Source organism: Sceloporus undulatus, chromosome 2 (genome assembly GCF_019175285.1).
Source record: "Sceloporus undulatus isolate JIND9_A2432 ecotype Alabama chromosome 2, SceUnd_v1.1, whole genome shotgun sequence".
In the NCBI taxonomy this organism is placed as follows: Eukaryota; Metazoa; Chordata; class Lepidosauria; order Squamata; family Phrynosomatidae; genus Sceloporus; species Sceloporus undulatus.
Window position 1 is genome coordinate 236,581,017 of NC_056523.1, and position 23,676 is coordinate 236,604,692.

Below are 23,676 nucleotides of genomic sequence, written 5' to 3' on the forward strand. Positions count from 1 at the left end.
CCAGATCATTATTGCTTTAGCTATATATGAAATATTAAATGAGATATTTCCAACTAGAAGAAGAGAAAGGCACATATGTGCAAATACAGGCAGAAATAATGCTTTCCCCCAGATTTACTTTGACAAAAAGCTTGTTCAGCAATAATGCCATAGAGAATTACACATGTTGATGGAATAAGCTGTTTGTTAATATGAAAGGGTGCTATCCCTGTTCAGACCACCAATGAATATAGGAAAATGGGGAATAGTATCATGTCTGTTGTGACATGGGAGTCATGAACTGATACAATTGCATATGTTAAATGGATTTGTAATTGGTTGACCAGCAGAACCCAAAGGGTTCTCAACAATGGCTCTGTTTCATCCTGGAGAGAAGTGACCAGTGAGGTCCCACAGGGTTCTGTCCTGGGTCCAGTGCTATTCAACATCTTTATCAATGACTTGGATGACAGAATTGGGGGCACACCTATCAAATTTGCAGATGACACCAAACTAGAGGAGTAGCTAGCACCCCAGAGGACAGAATCATAATTCAAATTGACCTGAATAGACTAGAAAGCTGGGCCAAAGCTAACAAAATGAAATTCAACACGGAGAAATGTAAGGTACTGCACTTCAGGCAGAAAAACGAAATGCACAGATATAGGATGGGGGACATCTGGCTGAACAAAACTACGTGTGAAAGGGATCTAGGAGTCCAAGTAGAGCATAAGTTGAACATATGTCTACAGTGCGATGTGGCAGCTAAAAAGGTCAATGCAATTTTAGGCTGCATCAATAACAGTAGATAGTCTAGATCAAGGGAAGTAATAGTGCCACTCTGTTCTGCTTTGGTCAGGCCCCACCTGGAATATTATGTCCAGTTCTGGCCACCACAATTTAAAAAAGATGTTGAGAAACTAGAGCATGTCCAAAGGAGGGTGACTAAAATGGTGAAGGGTCTTGAAACCATGCCCTATGAGGAAACACTCAGGGAGCTAGAGATGTTTAGCCTGGAGAAGAGAAGGTTAAGAGGTGATATGATAGCCCTGTTTAAATATTTGAAGGGATGTCATATTGAGGAGGGAGCCAACTTGTTTTCTGCTGCTCCAGAGACTGGGACCCGGAACAATGGATGCAAGTTCCAGGAAAAGAGATTCCACCTCAACATTAGGAGGAACTTCCTGACAGTAAGGGCTGTTTGACTGTGGAACAAACTCCCTCAGAGTGCAGTGGAATCTCCTTCTCTGGAGGTCTTTAAACAGAGGCTGGATGGCCATCTGTCGGGGAGGCTTTGATTTGGATTTCTTTCATGGCAAGGGGTTGGACTGGATGGCCCTTGTGGTCTCTTCCAACTCTGTGATTGTTGTTGTCCAAACTCCGTGCTCTGGGGAAATGTCTGACTCATTCATTGATGGTTGGTTATCTGGTGAGATCACCTACTGTATGTACCCTGAGGGTTCCTTGGAACATAGTATTGGGGTGGAAAGCCAGCTCAGAAGAGCTGCAAAAAGCAGTAGATCTCTGATTGGGGGGGAGGGCGATTGAGGGGGAGTGAAAAATTAACTGATTCTGGTAATCAGCACTTGAGGAGACTGCTTCACTTCACCTAAGGAAAAGGCTGGTCTTACTTACCAGGATTTTTGTTTTACAGTGTCCTCTGTAGTTGTTTTTATTTTACAAAGTGGTCCCTAATTTATATACTTCTGTGTACAGTTTTGAGCCTCTGCCACTGCATTCTACAAATTATGCAAAATGTGCAGATCAGCTTTCAGAAGAAACAATACCATGTGAATCAATACCTGTCCTTGTAAATGTTTTTGATTTTGTTTGTTTAGATTATTGTTTGTGATGTGGCAAACAAGCACACATAATTCTCTCCCACCCTCTTTCTCTATTTTTATCTTAATTAAGAGTGGGAAGTAAATTGGGTTAGTAAAATCTTATTAGTATGAAGCTATCAAAATGTGTTTCACTCCTGCAAGCTTGATGCAGTTCCATGGGGATTTTGAACTCTGCATCCCATTCTGTTGTTAAGAAGAAGAAATATAGAAATCCATATGCTATATGGCTGCTTGGTACACTTTGGAAAATGTAATTACTAGCGTCATCCATTTTGTTTTATGGTATTGAGTTTAAAGAAAAGAGAAAGATAAGATTAGATATTTACTCAGATATAGCTTGTATAAGATGAAAAGCATGTAGGTCTAATTATCTACTGCAGACTCAAACTAAAAACCTGATTTTTGCTGAGTTCTTGATCTCTCTATAAATCCACATAATAAATCTTCTAGCTGGATATACCCAAATTGATCAGTTTGATTCAAGCCTTTAAAAAAATCAATAATGTCTTTGAATTCCATAACGTCAGGTTATCTTACTCTGCAAACACTTACTGCTCATACTGATGCTTTCCCAAACACCATCATTGTGCAGAACAAACAGGAAAACTGGACCTTCTTATCTTTCTTTGTTTTTTCTCCCTCATAAAAACCAGACAAAAGGCAGATATATCCCCTGGAAATGAATGAATATTCTTGGATCTGAATTTTATTGGTTAGTCCCAGCTACAGTAGAATCATTCAATAAACTCCTCAGTGATGATACAACATATAGATAATTCCCATTGATTCAACTCTAATAGGGACTAGCTGTAGGAGTCAGCTCCTTGAATTGACTTGAATCCTATTTTGGGAGAAAAGTGGGCTATAACTCCAATAAAATAACTAAATAAATAGTTATTCTGAGTCAAAATACTGGCTTGTCTAATCCAATGCAATGCTATCTACACTGAATGCAACAGCTGTCCTGTGGAGAACTCTTCCTCCATTAAAAACAATAACAATATTTTTAGGAGTCTCGTATTCCAGTCCCTCATATCTGGGTATTTAATTTGCACATTATGCATATTACTATAATTATGCATATTATTAATTTGCATTCTGATTATCTAGTTTCAACACATTAATCACTGCACCTTTATTATTATTATTATTAACCTTTATTTATGAAGCGCTGTAAATTTACACAGCGCTGTACATGCAATCCTTTTAGTTAGACGGTTCCCTGCCCTCAGGCTTACAATCTAAAAAGACATGACACAGAAGGAGAAGGGAGTGGTGACGGGAAAGGGTAAGAGGTCCAGCAGTTCCTCTCAACCTCCGAGGCCTGGACCAAGGCAGATGGACTGAAGGGAGGGCTTGGCTTCAAAATGGAAGGTTAATCATTATCCAGGGAAAATACATACTCACAAGTAGGATAATGCATATACAGTACATAGCAATACAGGAAATGGATCGATAAACAGCCAACAACAGAACATCAGATAGTAAGCGACAATTATGCGATGCCTGGGAAGGCTTCTCTGAATAGGATGGTTTTCAACTCCGTTTTGAAGCTGGTTAAAGAAGTGATGGCTCTTGCTTGTGGAGGAAGAAGGTTCCAGGAGTGAGGGGCAGCAAGTGAAAAGGGGCGAATCCGGGATGGGGCAGAGGAAATCCTGGGCTGAGACAGGAACCCTTGACTACCAGAACGGAGGGCCCTGGTGGGAAGGTGAGGAGAAAGAAGGTCTGATAAGTAAGGAGGGGCCAGTCCATGGAGGGCTTTGAATGTCGACAGCAGGAGCTTATACTGAATGCGGAAAGGGAGAGGGAGCCAGTGAAGGGATGCCAACACAGGAGAGATGTGGTCAGAGCGGTGAGTGGAAGTGATAATGCGTGCAGCTGAATGCTGGACAGAGATTAAAGGATGGAGGTGAGAAAAAGGAAGCCCAGCCAGGAGGACATTACAGTAATCAAGTCGTGAGATCACTAGGGCATGGACCAGGATCTTGGCAGTAGAGGCGGAGAGATATGGTCGGATTTTGGCAATATTGTACAAAAAGAATCTACAAGCCTTGGCTGTGGTCTGGATCTGAGGGATACACGACAGAGAAGAGTCAAAGATAAAGCCAAGACTGCGGGCTTGCTGGACTGGTTGAATGGAAATGTTGTCCACAGAGACAGAAAAGGAGTGTTGAAGGGTGGGCTTAGGAGGAAAGACAAGAAGCTCCGTCTTGGACATGTTGAGCTTCAAACGCCGATGGCGCATCCACTGTGAGACAGCTGTAAGGCAAGATGAGACTTGCTGTTCAAGCCTTGGAGAAAGGTCAGGGGCAGAAAGATACAGCTGGGTGTCATCGGCATACAGATGGTAGGAAAAACCAAAAGAGCTGATGAGTTTTCCTAAGGACAGTGTGTAGAGAGAAAACAGAAGGGGACCCAGGACAGAGCCCTGGGGAACTCCAACAGATAAGGGAACAGGAGAAGAAGTCTGACCCCCTGCAACTACTGCAAAAGATCTGCCAGACAAGTAAGATCTAAACCAGTCGAGAACAGAGTCTGAGAACCCAAGGTCAGAGAGTATGTCAATTAGGAGACAGTGATCAACAGTGTCAAAGGCTGCAGACTACTATTATATCCAACCTCAGTACCAGTATCAAGATAAGAGCTCTATTTTTCTTTTCCCTGCTCCCAGCTGGTGTGAACAGAAGGCTTCCAAGAGAGTAAAGGGATTCCCTGTGCTCTTTCAAGACTGTTTGAAAGTAAAGTTCCACTATGCTGCCTAGTCTTAGGCTCAAGCCACCAGCACACTCACCACACAACACAAGGCCATCTCTGCTCACCTCCTTTTCTTTCCTGCCTTCTGGGCCTGTTGGGGAAAGAGGGAAGAGAACAGTGGAAAAAGATGGTACTGCTATGCCTGTGCAGAAGCAACTGGACCCTGCAGGGTAAGATGAGGTTCCCGCCAATGCCAGTCATCATGCATGCATTCTTGCTTCATTGTCACTACCACATTTTAACCTACCAATTGGCCTGCAACAAAGGTGAAATCCAGAATTTACAGCTTCAACTGACGCAGCCAGCCAGAACATTTTTAGTCCTTTCACTATGGAATTTTCTAGGTTTTCTGGGACAAATAGCAACTCTAAATATTTTCCATTTTTACTGTGAGAAATATCTTGTGTGCACTAAGGGGCAACAGTGTCAATTTGACTCATTGAAATTTCTGGGTGCAACAAAATGTGGAGCAGTCAAAAGAGGGAGAAGTTCATACTTCTACATGGCCCTCTACAGTTGCCCCTTCTTTTTGGCCCAGGATCCATTCCGGACCCCCTTGATAAAATGGAGTTTCGCTTACATTCAAGCCCCATTGGCTTGAATATAGGCACAGGAGTGCAGGGGTGCACGCCCCATTCATTCCTTCTCCATTTGTCCCCTGCGCATAAGCAAGGGACGTGAGTCTGAAGACTGCAAGAATGGAGAGAGGACTGTATATCTGTCCTGATTTGCTGAAAGTGTTACACATGTGCACATGTTGTTAGGCAATGCAGTTCCTCAATAATAAAAGATGTACAAAAGTGCACATTGGAATTAGTCACTGGAAAATCTATGAGTAACCGGATAACACCGATGCTAAAGTCACTCCACTGGCTGCCTATTAGTTTCTGAGCGCAGTACAAGGTGTTGGTTCTTACTTTTAAAGCCCTACATGGCTTGGGTCCAACCTATTTAAGGGATCGCCTACTTCTGTACAATCCACCCTGCACAGTCTGGTCCTCTGGGAGGAATTTATTGCAGCCTTTAAAGACCACATTAACTGCAATTTCCTAGTGGTCCTTTTCTGCAACAGGCTATGGAGCGGCCTGCCAGATGAGAGCCATCGAATTACCAAATTAGACAGCTTCAAAAAAGCTGTCAAGACAGATCTCTTCCAGCAGGCCTTTCCCAAATAAATTCCCAGGCCTTAGAATGATTACCTCCTTACACCATGTATTTACTACCACCCTGCCTATGTCATGTTTTATTATAAATTGTTTTAAAAACTCTTTTAATTGCAATATATTTAATTCTTTTTAAGGGGGGGGATAGTGTAATTTTATGTATTATATTGCATGTGAATGTTTCAGTGTGAGCTGCTCTGATTCAGTGTGAGCTGCTCTGGGATATAAATAAAAGTTTTATTTATTATTATTTATTAAAATAACACACATACAGTACCTAAAGGAAAATTTCTTGGGGAAAAAAATCAATAGATTTGACTGAAAATTGCATATAGCAATGCCTGTGTAAAGACAAGCATGTACAAAAATAGTCTGTCTCCATTTTAAAATAAATAACTAAATTACAAACATTATTGATACATGAAATAAATGTTAATATTTATTAATTAAAAATAGAAATAGTTAGAATCTGAAATTGACCAATACATGACTTCTAGTATTAGGCAGCTTTATATATTCATAAATATCATCTGCAGTAAGAATCAGGATTTGAACTCCTCATGTCTGGTTAACTTTACAGCATTTGAAATCAGTAAGTTGTCATGTCATGGCTGAAATGATGGAGAGGTGGACAAGAGGTTATCTCTAATATGGTCAGGAGTTGCTGTTTGGCCCACTGGTCCTTGAATATAAATTGGGAGGTGTTGACAATCATCTTACCTGTAAGACTGGATAGTTAAAAACACCCACCCAGTCTTTCTGCCTCTCTTTCTTGTTTTCTGGAACAAATTCCCCCACCCCATTGATTTTTCTCTTCACAATAATCATGCATATTGCATACCTGGTCCTGAGTAGAATACCAAGCCTGTAATTCAATTGCAAGGTTTTGCTTCCTCTTTATAAATCACTTGAAGTCTGCTCTTATGTCAGCAGGATTCTTCAAGTGAATTATGTTCTTCTACTCAATCAAGGATCATCTATATCATATTATAGAGCTATGGAGCTCACTTTGGAGTACAGTTCTGCTCATATCTCAGTAATCACAAGTCACATAAGGTCAGCAATCAGCAATAATGTCATCCTAAGCAATATAAATCTATGAGCTAACTGGACACTTTTGATAATTGCTCTTCATGACTATTGCAAAGTTATTTTTTGTATACTTAGCAGCACTCAATGCTTTTCTGTTACTGTATATTCTGGATCTCTGAATAGTTCATATGCTCATGCACAGCTTATCTATGGCATAAAAATGATTTAAAATAATTAGAGACACCAAAGGGGGGGAGGGATAACCTTATTGAAAGCCATTATGGAGACAGCCAATAGTATGTTCAAGAGCAAAATGTAGCATATGAAGGTACTGGATAATTTTGAGAAAGTAACAAAAAAATTATGGAGTATAGTTGTTATCTCAACAATGGAATAGGGACTTTTTCCAAACAAGCAGGTATCATGGCTGCTTACTACCCAAGATGTTTGTCAGCTTTATCATCAAAGCAAATTTCCATGTATTTTGACCATTACTTTAAAACTTGTAGATCTTTCATTTGCTTCAGTAGATTTTTTTTTACTGTATGTGCTATACTATAAGTCAACCTCATATATAAGTCGAGGACAGGTTTTCAGGCCAAAATTATAGATTTTGATGCAACCCATGGATAAATTGAGGGTAAAATTTAGGGACTTGTAGCAAAGGATGTAAAGGATGAAGCAAAGAAAATCATGCCAAAGAGCTTCTGTCAGGCATAAATGTTTGCACTTACCTTAAAGGCTTGATAGATAAAGCAGTGCCACAGTGGAGAGAGTAGAAGGAGCCTGTGCTTCTTTTAGCTTCTTGCAGGATGAACCATTTATATATACGAGTTAAAGTACAGTACTTATATTGATCCATTGATAAGTCAACTCAGGATTTTGGGTCAAATTTTTGGCTAAAATTTCTATACATGAGTATATATAGTAGTTATCAACATATCATTTTATGCTACAGATTTGTTAACTATTACAACCTGTTTTAAGCTATTCTTTCTTTCTCTCTCTCTGTCTCTCTTTTTTTGTTCATATTAAGGACATATACACACTCATCCATTGTTAAAGGGCAGTGAATGCTACGTTTTAATTGAGAAAACATTCAGGGGTAGCTGTATTGGCCATTTAACAAATGCAAACAAAAATCCATTGGTGATACCTTTATTGGCCAACTGAAATGCACAATATACTTGTTACAAGCTTTCGAAGCTCCATGGGCTTCTTTGTCAGGTAAGATGTTACAAACCAAACAGGAGAAAGCAAACAATTGGAGATGTTAGTCAGATGCCTGCATGTTGTTTCAGCCTTTAGTAAAGACATTATGATGGGGAGGATATCTTTTGCAGGCAGGCTCCTCCTCCTTCTGGCCATGTGGCAATAGGGATTTTTTCAAAATATTTCAAAAACCATGACATTTAAAGTCCATTTGTATCTCAACAGGGACACCCTTTAAGCAAACAGAAACATTAGTTGTTGTTGTTAACTACCCTTAAGTCGACTGACTAATGGCAATCCTGTGGATGAGACATCTCCAAGACCACCTGTCCTCCATTGCTCTGCTTCGTCTCCCTAAATTCAGGCCCAAGATCTCTCTCACTAGGTCTATCCATCTGGCGTGCAGTCTTTCTCTTTTTCTACTTCCTTCCACTTTTCCGAGCATCACTGTCTTTTCTAATTAGTCATGCCTTCTCATAAAGTAGCCAAAATATGACAGCCTCAGTTTTATCATTTTGGCTACCAGTAAGACTTCAGGCTTGATCTGTTCAATGACCCAATTAGTATTTTGAACTGTGTTACTGACCCCAGCTTTGCCTTGTGCCAGATGGGCAAATCTGTCCATTTTGCTTTCTCAGGTATTAAAAATCTAAAATCTTACATTCTTCCTACTGAATGCATGAACAAAATTGCATATTTTGGAACATTTTTTTATCAAAAATCGCAAACAACCAAAATTCTCACCCATCCTTACTAGTCACCATCTTCTCCCTCTAGTGCTATGCTCCAGAACATGCCTATACTAAATGGAATCCCACCCTAGCATGAAGGCGAACACTAAAGCTCTCCCACTGAATAGCTTGGTCAGCGGCACGTTAGCTCCTATACATAAAACGAAACTCATGTAATCAGAAAGAGGATCTACTGGAGCCAGAGGGAGGAAAAACCACCAGCTCTTTAAAGGTGAACCATGATGTTTTAAAAGGACAATTGTGAAAAGCTTGTAGGCTGCCTCCCCACTATACTTGAAATATCTAATACTGGGCAGGGGCTGAATGTTCTATGGCAATACTAATTATTGTCAACCTTATTAAAAATTTGCCCTAAAATAAATAATAATAATAATAATAATAATAATAATAATAATTGGAATTATTGGAATGCTTGCAGCATCCTTCAATCACGTCCAGGTGGACATGTAGCAGGGAACAAGCCATTTATCCCATTTGAACAGTTAATGATGGATGCAGCTGAAGAGAGTGATTAGGGTCCTCTCTTGATGCAAAATGCATGGGAATTGATTCCCATGCAATCCTATGCAAGTTATTCACACTGCGAAAGAGCTTGCACAGGGGAAGTACCCAGGGGATTGTGTCCTTTCTGTATTTGTGCTGATCAGAATTCTTTTCATTCTTCTAATGCTGTCTGTCTATCTGCCACTGGAGTTGTTATTTATTGATTATGCTGACACCAGCAATAAAGGGAGAATTGTTTTACATCTCAGATGAGGATGTGTTTCATGATTCATCATATGCAATCTGATTGCAAATTCTTCTTCTTTGTATTTACTGACAAAAGCAAAGACATAATACAGCCAGACAAATGATACATCCCAAAAGGTCTCTCTTTCTCTTGTTGTCCCTCTCTCTCATACACATCTGTTTAGAACTTTGTGTGTTTCATGTTTTTATCTCATTGTGTGGATTTTGATTTTGTCATTCTGTTTAAACATAAAATATTCAAGACTGGGAAAGGTCACATATACATGTTTTAAATATACAAAACTTTTTAAAAAACCTGCCCCAGTTTTACACAGAATCATGCTTCTCTCATGTAATTCTGCTTCTTTTCTTCCACCTCCTTTTTCCTAATGTTGGATTATATTATTATTGTTAGAAAAACAGCCACATGAGCATAACAAAATCCATACAGCTAAAGCATCACTTAATGACTGTGAGATTAAACCATTCATATTCTTCACAATTTGTGTAGTTCATTGTTCTGAGCTGAAATGACTGACACCCCCAAACCAATATTTAGGAAATCTGCATTAACATATGTTATTTATGTATTTATGTATCACAATTGTACATGACCTAACTTCTTCACAGAATTCAAGATAGCATGTGTGGTTTATTTCATTTTATATTCACAATTATCCTGACAGGTTGGTTAGAGATATGGAGACTTAGCCAAGACACTCAATGGGTTGAGAAGGAATAGGAAATTGGATCTCACCACACTGTAACCTGTGCAATTATACAGCTATCTTTGATGGTCTGTGGACCCATAGCGTTATGGTTCAGAAATGTTCTGGAGCTTTGCTGCTGGAATCTTATACTTGAAAGTGGAGGAAGGCTAGCTAAAAGTAACTGGTAAATATTTCCCATAGCCTCAATTACTATATGGCAGTGCAGTGTAGTAACTGGAGAGTTGAACTGTGGCTTACAAAACCCAAGCTCCTCTTTGCCATGAAATTCACTTGGTGATCTCCAGCCAGTCACTTTCTCTTAGCCCGAGCTACCCCACAGAGTTGCTTTCAGGAGAAGGCGGGGGAAAGCAAAATGGTGCTCATTGCCTTGAGCTCAGTGTTTTCAAGGTAGGATATAAATGTAATGGTTGGGTATAAAAGTAACTGATAACTGATAATAAATTTGTTGGCATTTTTCATAATGAAGGTGATTTCACATAGCACATATGAGCTTTTCTAGACAGAAAACAATGAGGATGGTAGAGTATATTGGATAAATCCGTTTGCTTTAAAACTAACACCTAAATTAGTAACACATGAATTATATTTTGTGCTGATCCTGCCAATTTATTTTAGTGTATGAATGGACTACAACATCCATAATTCATTAACACTGGAATGGGATGGGGCTGTGGGGAACTATTGGCCAAAACATCTGGAAGATGAAAGGTTCCCCACTTTTGCCTTTATAATAAAAGCACCATGCTTTTTGTTTTTTCAGAAGCTGGCAAGCTGACAACCATAACTGTGAAAACTAAAAATACACTGTACCTAAATCCTAACTACTTGGAAAATAATGTAAGTTTCAACATACAGATTTAAGATTTGATAACAGAAATAAGTGGCAAGGTAGCAAACAACATATGGTTACTTCTCCTCAAAATGAGCAAAAAGAGAAAGCACACATATGAGAGAGATCTACCGCCCCTCTGAATAATAGGAACTTTCATTACTCTCATGGTTTGTTAGGCCTAAGTTTCAATGGCCATCCTTTTGTTTTTTGAAGGGAGAACATATTTGAAATATCTCTATGCATAAACATTTAGAACCATAGACAGCACAATGACTGAAGTTTTCACACTTCTATAATAAATATAACGTTTAATGTGCCCCACTACAGGGACATCAGTATAGAAATAACAGAGGATGTAAACACTGGATCAGAAACTGCATATAAGAATAGAGATGCTGTCTGTTATATGCAAATATACATGCTAGATTTAACAATGCTATCGATAAAACTGATTTATGGATAATGTAGAAAATTAAATTGCCCTAAAATCTGCTCCATTCTTTTACAACCTATTCTCTTGTTTTAATTTTGTGAGTTGAATGTATGTTGCACTTTATATCACACTTTTTCACTTTTACTTTATTTCATATCATTTATTGAGTCATATGATGATGTACAGAATAAAACAAAGGAACTATTGTTAAAAATGATTCCTGATCCAAGACTTCACAATAAAAAATTTTTAGAGTAAAAGTACAAGGGACTGAAAAAAGGGGAAGGCCATTCCATCTTTTCTCTAGGCAAAATTAATTTTCCTTAGTACCGTGATACAATAGGACATGGTATATTTATTTTTAAAATTAAATACATATAAAGTAAAGAAAAGGACAATTTTCTGTGTAAGTGATATCTAGCTTTGCATATATTGTATCTGCAGAAATGGACTTTATCCTGTTCAGAAGTACCAGAATTTAAATTTCCCAGCTTTCTTTTTAAAAAGGAAATCACTCAGGATCACGGTTTAATTAATATAAACTCTGTAATAGAAAAGGGAATGAAGGCTCTTACCGATAATGTTAACTTGCTATTAAAATCACTCATGGCAACCATGGCTCCAGAAGCTGCAGATTAGAATGCAATTATTGTGGAGAGACTTTACAAAGTGTGTGGGACAGATTGCCCCACCAGGATTTCCTGAATGATATTGTATTGTGCAGCTGCAACAAGAATTTTATAAACTAGAGTGAAATTAAGGGCCTAGGTCTGCCTAGTCTCTGTCAGCATATTCACTTATGTGTTTGTAGGGAGTGGAGTTGAAAACACTTTCATTCCCACTTCTGTTTCAGTTGTGCAGCAGCAACTGCAGAGTTCTGGGTCACCATTCCATCTCCCAACCCTGGTAATGGAGATGGATGTGCCTAGCTGGAAACTCCACACTCCAAGGTTGCATGTTCCACTGTTGAACAGCTCTTACTATCAGTAAGATCTTCCTAATGTTTAGGTGGAATCTCTTTTCCTGTAGTTTGAATCCACTGCCATGTGTCCTAGTCTCTAGAGCAGCAGAAAACAAGCTTGCTCCATCCTCATTATAACAGTCTTTCAAATATTTAAATATGGCTATCATATCACCTCTTAACCTTTTCTTTCCCAGACTAAATATATCAGGCTCCCTAGGCTGCTCCTCATAGGGCATGGTTTGCAGACTTTTTGCTATTTTGTTCACCCTCCTCAGGACACATTCCAGCTTGTCAATGTCCCTCTTGAATTGTGGTGCCCAGAACTGTATACGGTTCCAATTCAAGTCTGACCAAAGCAGAAAAGAGTGGTACTATCACTCCCCTCAACCTAGACACTAGAAATACTATGATGCCTATGCAATCATTAGCATAGTTGTATGTATGTAAGCTTCACTGACCTCTTGAATCGATAGTGAATAATTTCCGTGCTCAATTTTAAATAGTTCATTTTAATTTTTAACTATTATCTTTAATTAACTATAAAGAGTTATATAAAGCAAGATAGATGCTTGCTCACTGGAACTCAAAACTTGGCTGTAAAAATGGTAGAAGGAGCTCTTTAACAGTCACTTTTCCTTTGCCATATGGCAGCTGGTTTTGATGAGCAATCTCAGAATAGCTGGAATAATGTTTAAATTTAGCTTGTGGTCATATGTAGGCTTAGCCAATTATTCAATACATTTGGAGGAACAGAACTTGAAGGCTAGCAAACTAGCAGAAACAGGTATGAATTATTCACTTCTGTTTCTTATTGATGGAAATAGCCCTAGAAACAGTCCTGGATTAAGGAGGTTGTCGCAGTGGGACATACAGAATCCTGTGTCAAGACTCAGTTAGCTTCAGTGGTTACAGTTAAGATTAGAGAAACTAATGGAAGATTTAAGAAAGAGCCAGCCAGCTGAAATTGTTATTATGTTGTCATAAAAATGCTGAAGTTCTCTGGAGGAAAGTAAATTCTCTATAATGCAGCCTAAATTGTTCAGATGGAGCAACAGGTTGTCATGTTGCTGGGAGCCATTGATAAAACAGAATTTTATCCCCTTAAGTATCATGTCATGATTTATTTAAAAAGCACAGCAATTCACATGCATGTTTTTACCCCAATAAATGAAATCCAAATACCCTGCTTGATTATTATCAGCATAGTTTTGTCTTTAAAATTCTTAAGTCTTTGTTTGAAGTTCTATTATTGTATGATCCCAGTGGAATTATTCACCTCACTTTCTCTGTTGGAGATTTCACGTATTATAACAACTAGAGGCCATGCAGTCACAAGCAACATGTTAATACTGTGCCATGCCATATAGATCAGATTTAATTTGTAATTGCTTAGTGCATTGGGTAAGTCCTGGGATTCAGTAAAGCAAAACTTTTCAGTGCTAAATTAAAGGTTACTGTGTGTTTATTCACACATAACACTAAATCATGTTCATACTGTACTTACATACATTCAGACATATGTAAGCTAAATTCGGTTCCCTTTAGGCACTACATATTTCAAACCAAACCAAAATTTTCAGTCCAGTCAATACAATCCATGATAAAACTCAAACAAAATATGACACATAAACAAAAATATTAAATGCAACAGCAAAATTCATAGCACGTAAGAAATCACTATGGTATAAAATGAAGACTATTAAATTAGTTAAAATATTTGCTTGTACCTTAATTTCTGTTAGGGTACACATTCCCTTTAAGAGGCCATGATGTTAAGATTGGGGCTGGACCACAGTCTGACTCCACTTGAGATGATGGCGGGGTACAGACCGCCGCCAGTAGGTCCGCGGGGGAGCCGGAGCCTTCACACGGCCCGACTCCCGCGCAGACCGAAAAAGAAGCTCCAAAATGGAGCTTCTTTTAAAGTCGTGTTTGCGACGTAGCGAGGCGCCAGGGGCGCGCTCGCTACGTCACAAGCGGCGTGACACGTCTGGAAGCTGTGCGTCCAGTACGTAAAGATGGCGGCGCCCATGTAGAAGGGGCGCTGCCATCTTGTACGTATACAATATGTACTAGGGTTAGGGGGGTGCGGAATACCGCCCCTTCCTAACCCTAGTACGTATTGTATACGTACTAAATGGCGGTGTGTATCCCGCCGATATATTACTTTCCTTCCTCTGACCAGCAAATATTACTGTGCATGGGTAAGGCAGAGACATCTTCACAAGGCATAAACTTCCCCAAAATCTGGAATTTACTGTGCAAGGTTCTGGAATCCAGGGATGAAACACATTGATATTATTATTATTATTATTATTATTATTATTATTATTATTAGCTTTATTTATAAAGTGCCATAAATCTACACGGCGCTGTACAAAACCAAGTAAAATCTAGAATATAAAAGCCTGCCTATGGCGTACAATCTAAAAGTTAAAGCAGCAAATTAAAAACATATAAAACAAGTTAAAGCAGCAATATTCACTATTGAGTCAAGCATCTGAACAACCAGGATGCAATCACAGACTCTCTGGGAACACTTCCCTAAACAATATGGTCTTTAACTCGGCTTTGAAGCTGGTTAGAGACGTGTTGAGTCGTGCTTGTAAGGGAAGGAGGTTCCAGGAGTGAGGGGCGGCAAGCGAGAAGGGACGAATCCGGGACGGGACAGTGGAAATCCTGGGCTGGGACAGGAGACCTTGGCTACCAGAATGGAGGGAACAAGTGGGGATGTAGGGAGAAGGTAGTTCAGAGAGATAGGGAGGGGCCAGCCCATGGAGGGCTTTAAAGGTGAGCAGGAGAAGGTTGTACCGAATGCGGAAGGGAAAGGGGAGCCAGTGAAGGGATGACAACAGAGGGGAGACATGGTCATACCGGCGAGCGAGTGAGATAATATGAGCAGCTGAGTGCTGAACAGAAATCAATGGGTGGAGGTGAGAGAGAGGAAGCCCTGCCAAGAGAAGATTGCAGTAGTCAAGTCGAGAGATCACTAGAGCATGGACCAAAGTCTTTGCAGTAGAAGCAGAGAAGTATGGACGGATTTTGGAAATATTATAGAGGAAAAATCTACAGACCTTGGCTGTGGCCTGAATCTGAGGGATAAATAACAGAGAGGAGTCGAAAATGAAACCAAGACTGCGGGCTTCCTGAACCGCTGAATAGAGATGTTGTTGACAGAGATAGAAAAGGAATATTGAAGGGTGGGCTTAGGAGGGAAGACAAGAACTCTGTCCATCAAACGCCGATGGAGCATCCAGTGAGAGACAGCTGTCAGACAAGATGAATCTTGCTGCTCAAGCCCTGGCGAAAGGTCAGGGGTGGAAAGATACAACTGGGTATCATCGGCATACAGATGATAAGAGAAGCCGAAAGAGCTGATAAGTTTGCCAAGAGACAGTGTGTATAGAGAGAACCAGAGGGGATCCAAAACAGAACCCTGAGGAATATTAGAAGTGGAAACAATGTTTTAAAATACTGAAAAATGTTTGAACCCAACATTTCTTGAGTGTTGGGAATTTCTGATAAGAATTCAAACTGGTGAGAATCTTCAGTTTGGGACTTAAGGCTGCTCAAAATATGCATGTGGGTTCGTTTGTTTGTTTGTTTTGCACATAAAATAGCCTGAACAAAAAATACATTCATGGAAATATTCTTTTTTAGATTGAAAATGTTTCCTCTGAAGAAAATACTTTGTCTATTTTTTAAAAAAAGCTTTGAATTTTACATAGACTCCCAACTACACTATTTTCTTTGCAAGGAACAGAATTTTCCGTGAAGAAAATAATATGTCTGTGCAGCTGTATTATCTTCTGTGAAGAAAATACTATTTCCTGTACAAAAGATGTCATTTTCTGCAGGGAAAAAAATGTGCAAGACTTTGTCCATTTGTGCAGTCTGATTATCTTGATAGGATCCCCGGAAAGGTGAGAGTTGCTACATGTCTCCTACTTTCTTGCCCCTTCTGGCTCGTGAAAGCAGCTAAAGGGGAACTGGATCTTTCTGTTGCTTTTAACACCATCAACTATGGTATCCTTCTAAGCCACCTCTCTGGTCTAGGACTTGGGAGGATTGTTCTGAAGTGGTTCTGGTCCTTCCTGAAGGGGCAAACTCAGAAGCTGTTGATGAGGGACTTCTGCTTTATAGGTGGTGGGAGACAAAAGTAAGTCCTAGTCTGTGGTATCCCTCAGTGCTGTTTATCAAATACTTCAAACTGCTGGGAGAATCATGTGGAGTTTGGGATTTAGTATCATCAGTATGCTGATGACACCCAACTCTAAGGAAGCTGTCTCAGTACTAAATCAGTGTCAGCTGTCAGTAATGGACTGGATGAGAGTAAACATCCAACAAGGCAGAGGTGCTCCTGGTTAGTCCGAAGACAGATCAGGGAAATAGGTCTCCAGCTGTTCTTGATGAGGTTATACTCCACCTGAAATCGAGATCATACTTTGGATGTTCTCCTGGGCTCAGATCTGAGCCTGGATGCCCAGGCAATTCTGAGAAAGACTGAATGATCAGAGAGAGAGAGAGAGAGAGAGAGAAAGAGAGAGAGAGATGGTAGCCATGCAAAATGTAATATTATTTAATTTAATTTATTTTGAATATTTATACCCCACTCTTCAGCCACAAAGGCTTTCAAAATGGCTTACAGGCTTTTTCTTTTTAATTAGACAGTTCCCTGCTCTCAGGCTTACAATCTAAAAAGACATGACACAAAATGATAAGGGAATGGTGGTGTGGAAGCAACCACGTTCATTGGTTCATCTCTCCCTCTAGGGCCATGGCCATGGCAGATGGACTGGAGGGAAGGCTCTTAATCTTACTTTGGGCTAGGCCCAAGGAGCTGGTATGCCTCTCTGTCCCTCTGAAGCCAGATGGCGGTGAATGGGCTGGAGGGAGGGCTCTTCATTTTACTTGTGCTAGGCCCAATATAAATCCAGACACATATGGTGAAAATCACTGAGAGGGACAGGCTGTCTTTCATAGCTGTCATGGCAGAGGAGCCAGAGATAATGGCACCTGGCACAGCGTGCCATGACACAACGAATCGGGTGAATGGGGTTAGAGGCTATTTAGGACCATACTGTCTCCACTCTGCATCCTCTTTGCATTGCATACTTTTCATTTTTTCTCCAGCAATTTATGATTTTTTTGGTGAAATGTCCACAAAGTTTTTTTTAACAGTGTTTTTGTTTTGTTTTGTTTCCAAATACGTTAATAATAATAATAATAATAATAATAATAATAATAATTTGTTTTATTTATATACCGCTGTTCCAAAGATCATAGCGGTGAACAGCAAGTAAGCTAATTAGCAAGTAAACGTTGGTTAATATTCTACATCAGTTACATAGTAGAAATATACTTAACAAAGTAACTCCTTTATATACCACCTTACAGAGCCACGCGTAACGGCGCACGAATTTTAGTTTTCTTTAACTCAACAACTCTGCTCAAGTGGCATCAGGTTAGAATCAGATATTGAAACAGAACCTTCCCTTTAAGTGTAAGATAGCAGCCAGTACGTTCCTTTAAAGAAGTATTCCAAGTAGATTGACTGTTATATTCATTACTAAAGACTTTGCAGTATGGACAACGAGGGATCTGCTGCAGTCACCTGCAACTCTTGTGGGATGTTTCTCTTCTTGCCTACAGAAGTGGACAACTTCACATGCACCAAGTGCAAGTTGGTAGCACTCTTGGAGGAGAAAGTGCAGCAGCTGGAGTCCAGAGTAGCTACACTTCAGCATATTATTGTACAAGAGGATTTCCTGGACACAATAGAACTAACCATCTTGGATGAGTACCACGCAGAGGAAGATGCTAGGGTGGAAGAGGTCACTTGCCAAACAGAGGAGGCAGACAGCTGGAGGAATGTCACAAAGAGAAGTAAGCCAAGAAGGAATTGTTCGGGGAGCTTGCAGCTAGAGAATCGATTCGAAGCACTTTCCCTTATCAAGGAGGATGAAGAAGAGCAGCATGGACAGACTTCAGGGACAGAGCAGGGGAGCCTGAGAGTCCCACCCGAGGGAACAGTTGCTGCTAAGCCTCAGAGGAGGCGTGTGGTCGTAGTAGGGGAGTCCTTGCTCAGGGGTACAGAAGCAGTGATTTGTAGGCCTGACAAGATGTCTCGAGAGGTGTGTTGTCTTCCAGGTGCAAAGATCCGTGATGTGACAGAGAGGCTGACAAGACTGGTCAAGCCTATTGACAAATACCCCTTCCTTTTGGTCCACGTGGGAACTAATGATACTGCAAGACACAGCATTCAGAACATCAAAAGGGATTACGAGGCGCTTGGTAGGAAGCTGAAAGGAATGAATGTACAGGTTGTCATCTCGTCTCTTCTGCCAGTTGAAGGGCATGGTCCAGGAAGGGAGAGGAAAATAGCGGATGTGAACAACTGGCTTCGCAGATGGTGCCGCCGAGAAGGATTTGGATTCTTCGATCATGGGCTGCGGTTCCATGAGGAGGGACTTCTTGCAAGGGACGGGTTGCATCTCACGCCAGTTGGAAGAAATGTTTTTGCCAACAGTCTCAAGAACTTGATCAGGAGAGCTTTAAACTGAGTTCCGAGGGGAAGGGAGACAATATTAAGGAAGGCGAAAGGGATGGCGAAAATAGTCAAACTGACATAGAGGAAACAAGGCAAACAGTGCAAGGACCCAACAGTGGGAGGCAAAAAAACTTGCACAGGCAGCAAGTAAAAGGGAACCATGGTCTGCGATGTCTCTACACTAATGCACAGAGCATGGGAAATAAGCAAGATGAACTCGAACTCCTAGTACAACAAAGCAAATATGATCTAATAGGCATCACTGAAACCTGGTGGGATGAGTCTCATGATTGGAATGTGGAAATAGAGGGGTATAACCTTATTAAGCGAAATAGGCCAAACAGGAAAGGAGGAGGAATAACACTATACGTCAGAGATATTTACACCAGTGAAGAGATCCTGGACATCAATCATGGAAGCCAGGTGGAGAGCATCTGGATAAGAATCAAAGGGGAGAGAAACAACAAGGATGTTACGGTGGGAGTCTACTACAGACCCCCAAGTCAGACGGAGGAATTGGATGATATCTTTCTAGAACAGATGACCACACAGTCAGAAAAGAGAGATGTAGTAGTGATGGGTGACTTCAACTATCCTGATATTTGCTGGAAGTCAAACTCAGCAAAATCCTCAAGGCCTAGCAAATTCCTCACTTGCCTGGAAGACAATTTCATGGTCCAAAAGGTGGAAGAGGCAACAAGGGGGTCAGCTATTTTAGATCTGATCCTAACCAACAAGGATGACTTGGTTAATGGGGTGCAAGTGGTGGGATCATTAGGTGGAAGTGACCATGTTCTCCTGGAGTTTGTAATACAGTGGAAAGGAGAAGCCAGGCATAGTCAGACACGCATCCTAGACTTTAGGAGAGCGGATTTCAGTAAACTTAGAGAAGTATTGAGGGCAATTCCATGATCAGAAATACTAAAAGATAAAGGAGTTCAGGACGGATGGGAGTTTCTCAAAAGAGAGATACTGAAGGCACAATTTCAAACAGTTCCAGTGAGAAAGAAAAACGGGAGGTGTCTCAAGAAACCAGGATGGATGACTAAGGAACTTTCAACTGAGCTAAGTTTGAAACGGAACATGTACAAGAAATGGAAAAAGGGGGAAATCACAAAAAAGGAATTCAAAGAAATAGCAGGCATGTGTAGGGGTAAAGTCAGAAAAGCTAAAGCGCAGAATGAACTCAGGCTTGCTAGAGAGGTTAAGAACAATAAAAAGGGCTTTTTTGGATATGTCCGCAGCAAAAGGAAGAAGAAGGAAACAGTAGGGCCACTGTGTGGAGAAGATGGCAAAATGCTAACAGAAGACAGAGAAAAGGCAGAATTACTCAACACCTTCTTTGCCTCAGTCTTCTCAGAAAAGGCAAAGGGTGCTCAACCTGAGGATAATGGAGCAGAGGACAGAATAGGGGAATTTCAGCATAGAATAAGTAAAGAGATAGTAGAGGAACACCTTATTAATCTAAATGAATTTAAGTCTCCGGGACCAGATGAACTCCATCCAAGGGTATTAAAAGAACTGGCAAATGTAATATCGGAGCCATTGGCAATAATCTTTGAAAACTCCTGGAAAACAGGAGAGATCCCAGCAGACTGGTGGAGGGCAAACGTTGTCCCCATCTTCAAAAAGGGGAAAAAAGAGGATCCCAACAATTATCGTCCAGTTAGTCTGACATCAGTACTAGGAAAGATTCTGGAGCAGATCATTAAACAGAGAGTCTGTGAATATCTAGAAGGCAATGCCATAATCACAAAAAGTCAACATGAGTTTCAGAGAAACAAGTCATGCCAGACTAACCTAATCTCTTTCTTTGATAAAATTACCAGCTTGGTAGATGAAGGGAATGCTGTGGATATAGTATATCTTGATTTCTGTAAGGCCTTTGACAAGGTTTCCCATGACATACTTGCAAACAAGCTTGTAAAATGTGGGCTAGACAAAGGAACTGTTACATGGATCTGTAATTGGTTGACCGGCCAAACCCAAAGGGTGCTCAACAATGGCTCCTTTTCATCCTGGAGAGAAGTGACCAGTGGGGTCCCACAGGGCTCTGTCCTGGGCCCAGTGCTATTCTACATCTTTATCAATGACCTGGATGACAGAATTGGGAGCACACTTATCAAATTTGCAGATGACACCAAATTAGGGGGAATAGCTAATACCCCAGAGGACAGGATCAAGATTCAAAATGACCTGAATAGACTAGAAAGCTGGGCCAAAGCTAACAAAATGAAATTCAACACAGAGAAATGTAAGGTATTGCACTTAGGGCGGAAAAATAAAATGCACAGATATAGGATGGGGGACACCTGGCTGAATGAAACTACGTGTGAAAGGGATCTAGGAGTCCAAGTAGACCACAAGTTGAACATGAGTGAACAGTGTGATACGGCAGCTAAAAAGGCCAATGCTATTTTAGGCTGCATCAATAGAAGTATAGTGTCTAGATCAAGAGAAGTAATAGTGCCACTGTATTCTGCTCTGGTCAGGCCCCACCTGGAATATTGTGTCCAGTTCTGGGCACCACAATTCAGAAAGGACATTGAGAAACTGGAGCGTGTCCAAAGGAGGGCGACAAAAATGGTGAAGGGTCTGGAAACCATGCCCTATGAGGAACGACTTAGGGAGCTGGGGATGTTTAGCCTTTAGAAAAGAAGGTTAAGAGGTGATATGATAGCCCTGTTTAAATATGTGAAAGGATGTCATATTGAGGAGGGAGCAAGCTTGTTTTCTGCTGCTCCAGAGAACAGGACCCGGAACAATGGATGCAAGCTCCAGGAAAAGAGATTCCACCTGAACATTAGGAGGAACTTCCTGACAGTAAGGGCTGTTCGACAGTGGAATGCACTGCCTCGGAGGGTGATAGAGTCTCCTTCCTTGGAGGTCTTTAAACAGAGGCTGGATGGCCATCTGTCAGGGATGCTTTGATTTGGATTTCCTGCATGGCAGGGGGTTGGACTGGATGGCCCTAGTGGTCTCTTCCAACTCTATGATTCTATGATTCCTCCTGGCTTGATCCCTAGTCCCAAATCTGAAAGAAATGGCCCTTTTCAGATGTTATCCTCCATAATTTCTAAAAACATGCAGAGAGATGAGTAGTCTTGATTAGCTCTACTTCCACACTTTCATGTGTTGGGCGGAGGATGTGAAGATGGGGATCTAGGTATACTTAGCTGAGGTTACTTCATGCAATTGAAATTCCCAGTCTCATAGGGTTCTGGTATGTAGAAAAGTTTGTTAATGCACATTTGCAGGGGTGGGGGGAGTCTTAAGTTCCCTCTTTAAAACTTACCCCCAATACAAAAGTCTGGGAGTAGATGTTAGCCCCACAGTTCAACTCAAGAATTCATTGAGAAAGATTTCCAAATATGGCCGATTTTATGTGCACTGAAGGTAATGTGTGAACAACTCCTTGACACTGGAAATCAGTAGACTGAAGGTCAAAGAAAACACTAACAAGCTACTTCTAAAAGATATGGTCCTGATCTCACATTGCACTTCTTATTTAAACAGATACGCTTATTGATCTAAATATCAGTTAGTATAAACCAGAATAGATTCATTGAATCAACTGCTAAATAACAAATCTGCATGTAGGTACATTCCATGGATTCAGTGGGTCTAATCTAGGACTGAAATAACAATAGGATGCAGTTATAATAATTTACATTCAGTTAATGTCATATGCAGTTTGGTCTGTCTTTTTTTCTGATGGATTCATGTTCTGCTTGCTTTCGTACACCATATAATGAAGACATTGTATGATTATTCGTTACATAAGTCTTAGCCTTCAAATGCCAAAAGTATAGATATATTGGTTTTCCATCCTCTCAGAAATATATCTCTATTTTTTTAAATGTCAAACAGAACCTAGGTTTGGCAGGAAACAATTATTTTTTTCTCCAGGAACCATACATATATCAGTCATTTCCTTGATGTGCCGATTGCTGTATTTTACATTAGAAGACTTCATTTGCATCTCTTCTCTGACACACTGAAAGTACTCCAGAATTACTTCAAATATTCTGATTCTGTGATTTTTAAAAGAGATTTTATGTTTCATTTTAAGGGGCTCTCTTGATGTAGCTGGGGGAAAAAATGAACTTTGTTTCCTAGTCTTTGTCATTCCCTGTAGCCTGAGCTATTAATATCTTTGGAAGAAAGGCTGTGCTGAGCTTGTACGTGGCTTCCTTAGCTTTAATTTAGCTGACAGAATGCTGGAAGTACTACACTCTATATAGGTCATGGAGAGGAGATTGCTCAGGTAAAAAAAGGAGTATCAGCAGTACAATCCTATGCACATCTTCTCAGAAGCAGGTCCCTCTGAGTTCAGTACAGCTTACATCCATATAAGCGGTTACAGGTCAGGATTGCAAACTTAAATGCCAAAATGAGTTCTGCAGCAATCCAGGAAGTATTGGACATTAGAAAGCTCTATGCAAGAGAAATGGGAGTATTAATAGTATTAACAGCCAAATAACCTTTATCTGTAGTTCTAAGCAGGAAGCTTCTCTGTTGAAATGTTATGTCATTGCTGCAGCTCATATTTAGTGTCTTGCTAAACACATGATAGCCTTGAAAAGGTTGGACTCTTTCATTTCCATAGTGAGTTCATCACAATGATGATGAGGTATTGTAGCAGGGCATAAGTAGAGTGAAGCACTTATATGGTGCTGCCAGAGATTAGCAATGAGCTCA